General features: G+C 36.2%; 1 long non-coding RNA gene across 1 annotated transcript; it reads right to left on the reverse strand.

Annotated features, from left to right (window-relative positions):
* Window positions 1-3182: 3182 nt before the first annotated feature.
* LOC113087403 (uncharacterized) lies at window positions 3183-3957 on the reverse strand. Its single transcript, XR_003285427.1, has 5 exons — window positions 3941-3957; window positions 3701-3854; window positions 3588-3621; window positions 3455-3483; window positions 3183-3323 (listed from the first exon to the last, which is right to left on the reverse strand). It is a non-coding gene; the product is annotated as an uncharacterized LOC113087403 (long non-coding RNA).
* Window positions 3958-4522: the final 565 nt, after the last annotated feature.

The raw sequence follows: 4522 nt of genomic DNA on the forward strand, positions 1-4522 counted from the left end.
CATGCTAGAAAACCAAAAAATAAACAGGCACCTCAAAATTTGTAAAAAAAAAAAAACGAGTGTTGGATTTAATTCAGTAAATATGATGCAAAGTGGTGTTATTTATCAAGTGATTCTGTAATTTTGAAAAAAATCATTTTGGTGCGCCGGTTATTTTAAATTCTGGTGGCCTGTTAAATCTTCTGTAAGATGTTACATTGTGTAAACTACTTGATCTTTTTTCTTGGCAATCTAGGTGAGCTGTTAAGCCAGCCTCGACCTGAGGGACTCACTGAGATCATCTGCCCCAAGAATGGCTCGGAGCGGGTCAACGTGGCACTAGTTTACCCTCCAACCCCGACTGTGGTCAGCCCCAGTCATAAATCACATTGACTTGACTTCCCTGCCTGTGAATGGCCTCCACAAACCACTGCACCTCTTTTCCCTATATCTTATATCAGACATTTACACTCACACACAGGTGTATGTGTGTTTGTGTGTGTGCGCAAAAGTGTGCACCCTGCTTTCTTGTTGCCTCTGTCCTTCATCCCACATCTGAGAGGATTGATGGACCACCAGATACCCGACACGTGCAAAGAAGGTTCTTAATAGAAGCTTGCCATTGGAGGCCATCATTTCAGGACATACTTACAGGTATAATATTTTGAAGCTACATGAAATTTGATGGATCTGTTATGCGAGATCTCCAGCTTCTGTTTTGTTCTCCTCTTTTTTTCCAGGTGTTCAGCTCTGACTGCCAACACAAGATAACCTGAAAGTATTAGAAACTGTTGCACTGACATCCTGTTTTTTTTTTTTTTTCTGTGTACACCTAAAGCTTTTTCAGTCACCTTGAGCCTTCCACGATGATTTAAGCCTTTCAGTTCAACGTGAGATTGGACGTTTCTCTTCAAGTTTTTGGAAGTTCCCATTTGTTGCATCTCTTGGACTGAAACTACATCTTGTGCTGCTGGGTGCCGAGTGGTTAAGCTGACAGAGAATGGAAGCGAAAGGACACCGTTTCCCCTTTGACATAAGACAGACTTTGATTAGCAAGACTGATGCTTGAAATGATGTTGTATTTGAAATGCATGCTCCTAAAATGCAAAAAGGATTCTAAAATGACATACATGGATAAATGCACTAGCCCAGGCCTCTTGAGAGGTTTAGTCTCATCAAACATAAAAGGACAATTGCTGGGCATAAATCTTTGACATCTATTTATTGGTTTCCTGCTCACAGACAGACACACTGTGTTCATATTGTATAGAGATATGCAGACATTTCAAATTATTTTATTGCAGCCAAAGATATAAAAATGTTTTGAAGGACCACTGACACAAGCATCTATCTATCTATCTATCTATCTATCTATCTATCTATCTATCTATCTACCTATCTATCTATCTATCTATCTATCTATCTATCTATCTATCTATCGATCGATCGATCGATCGATCGATCGATCGATCTATCTAGCTATCTATCTATCTAGCTATCGTTTTATCATTCTTATCGTCCCTTATTTCAGTCTATGCATAATTCTGTACCCACATACACTTGTGTTTATACAGATAATCATACTCCATAGCATGAGGGATATTATTTTAAGCACGCAAATTCAATTCAAATATCAGCCACCTGGAAGATTGTCTCATTGTTTCTTGCACATGTTCACACTTTCCTATAAGACACAGTTTTGGATACATATGAGCAGTAATATTGATGTACAGTCACGGATGGACAGAAATGGTACAGGTATAATAATTCAGCCAAGGATGTTTTCACTCTTGAGGTGAACTGTGTAAGCATATCTGCTTCGCTGTGAAGTTATTTGATAGATATGTAATACGTGCTCTTTAAAAGCGGTGTCTGAATCATATATTGTACATAAAAAGTGCACATTTAGGACAAAAGAAGCAAGACTTTTTTATATGTAAGTGATTCTGATACTGATTCGTACTCAGAAACAATTGTGCATTGTTTTCAGTGTTTTCTTTTTTGGAGAGGAGAGAACCTGCAATACATGTAATGTTTGTGAACAGATGAAAAACTTTTGTATATAATATTTTATTTTTGTAAGCTAACAAGCTGTCACAAGTTTCCCTCGTTATTAACTGTGCATGGTGCATGGCTTACTGTGCTCATGTAAAATCCACAAACTGTTTTCTAAGTTATAAAGAAGTTATTCTTTCTCATTGTAGGACTGCAGAAACACCAAATATAAAGGCTGGTTTCCATGTTGTTGTACTGTTTGTTTTCTTTCTTTTGTTTCCCCTGTGTTTTGATGTGAAACAACTTCAGAGGAATTAAGCTAACCCTAACATACCCGTACAGTAATGCAAATACAGTAATCGTGTTATATTCGCGGTAGTAGCTGGAAGGGATACAGTTACAGGAAACCAACTATAAATCATTTTTCTATTAGATTTTTTTTTTTTTTTAACAGTCTACACCTAAACCTACCCTTACAGTAATGCAGATACATTAAATATTGTTGTTCAGCGTGAGAAAAAGGACGCAATATTGATGTGTTCGTGCGCAGTAAACCCTGGTAGGGAAATCTGACGTGTAGGATAAAACATCACCAGCGGCCTTGTAATAGCAAGTAACTTTATTATTATTAAATAAGAAAAAAAATATACACAAAAATGCTACTCAGGGCCTACACTACAAATGAAAACAATTAATTCTACTTCACAAATCGAAAAACATTCATGCATCCACAAATCCCCCTCATTAACAAATAGACACAAAAACTGATATATTCCACCATAATACAATACCACAGATAGGCCGAATTATTTTCCCACACAAATTTTGATCAAATTTTTCTTCATAATCAAGTCAACAGAGATGTAACATTGTTTCAGTCAATGTAATTAGCATGCTGCATAAAAATTGGTGCAAATGTGTACATTTATCAGCAAGTGATAAAAAGTTTCAGTCTTTGCAGGTGTAATATTTTACAAAAATGCAAGTAACAGAAAATTGAAACTGGTTACAAAAATACTGCCTTTTTCTCAGGAACCAAAATGCGTCTTAGAATCAGTTTCATCTTGAATTATCAAACGCATGACAGGAAAAAGAAAGTGGAAATCTTGGAAACCTATATTGGAGGCCAATTTGGGTAAGAAGCCATTTATTTTACTGAGGCAGGGTAAGTATGATATCATGATGGCACTAGGCTGTTTATTTTCAACCTAATACTACAAGTGTCTATACAATAAATATACTCAACATCAACAACCAAGAAGACAATAAGAGCCAGAAATAATAAGCTGCACCAGAAGATGAAGATGAGATGATGGTGTGAGGTCTTCAGTCATTGTCATAGATGCAGTCTGTAAAAGGGTTAAATGATTATTTATCTGTTTCATTATTATTATTTTTTACATTGCATTACATTATCTAGTAGGAGAATTAATATTTGACATTTTCACGTAATGTTCAGGTTAATGAATTTGCTACGTACCATCTCCAATGTCATCATAGACCTCATCACTAAAATAAAAAAGTAAACAATTAGTTTTGCATATTCACACATTGACAAAACAGTTTACAAAAAAAAAAAAAAAATTTGTAAAAAATCTTTCAGAGTAGCTTACTCTGTTTGGATGTTGATGGCTAAGACATATCCAACTGAAAAGCAAATTTTACAATGTCATCATTACTAATGCTTGTCCTGGTGGTAGGTCACGTCTCATGTGATGTCACTTACATTTGCCATCCTTGTTCCTACAGATGAATTTGTCAGGGTCAGATTTGCTGATGACATCCACAGTCTCCCCAGCTTGTACAGCCAGGTCTTTCCCACTCCCCTTCTTACTGGTGGCAATGGTTGCTTGATGAAGCACCTGAATCTCACCATCGTACTGGTAAAGTAAACGCCAAGTTGTTTGCTTATAAATTCAAGCAAGAAAGCACACAGCATAATCCCATACTGTTATTTCATACGCACCTTAAACTTTTTCTAAATTCCTTTTCTTCTTTCTCAAACTTTTTTGCTTTTTTGGGTCCCTCATGCACTTTGGTCCCCTTAGATATCATTTGAGGGAGGCTGCGATAATGAAAAATATCATTATTGTCATGACAGGCTGATTTAAATGTGCTAATATAGAGTTTTAAGTCTTAACATTGCATCATCCTGTTTCACATCATTAATGGGAAACCACTTAAAGTAAGACTTGTTTACCTGCTAGGTGATGGAGTGGCAGGGAATGAATCAACATCATCATATATGTCCTGGGAAGCGTCTGTGTTGAGAAGACATTTGAAGAGAAAAGAATTCCCCGTGGGGTTTCATAGTTAATTGGAAGGTGTGGTATTGGAATAAAAATCATTTTTACCTTGATTACCTTCAGGTGTAAATTGTGGAGGGGGAGGAATGCTGAAACAGATTGTTAGACGATAAATATTTGATCATTCAATATGCGAACTGATTTAATTTAAAATAAGGCAAAATCAAGGGAGGTTGAAGTCTTGGGAAAAGGACACAGCAATATTAAATCATCCACATCTAGTAATGTTAGAAATGATTACA

This window comes from Carassius auratus, unplaced genomic scaffold (assembly GCF_003368295.1).
Source record: "Carassius auratus strain Wakin unplaced genomic scaffold, ASM336829v1 scaf_tig00044785, whole genome shotgun sequence".
Classification (NCBI taxonomy): domain Eukaryota; kingdom Metazoa; phylum Chordata; class Actinopteri; order Cypriniformes; family Cyprinidae; genus Carassius; species Carassius auratus.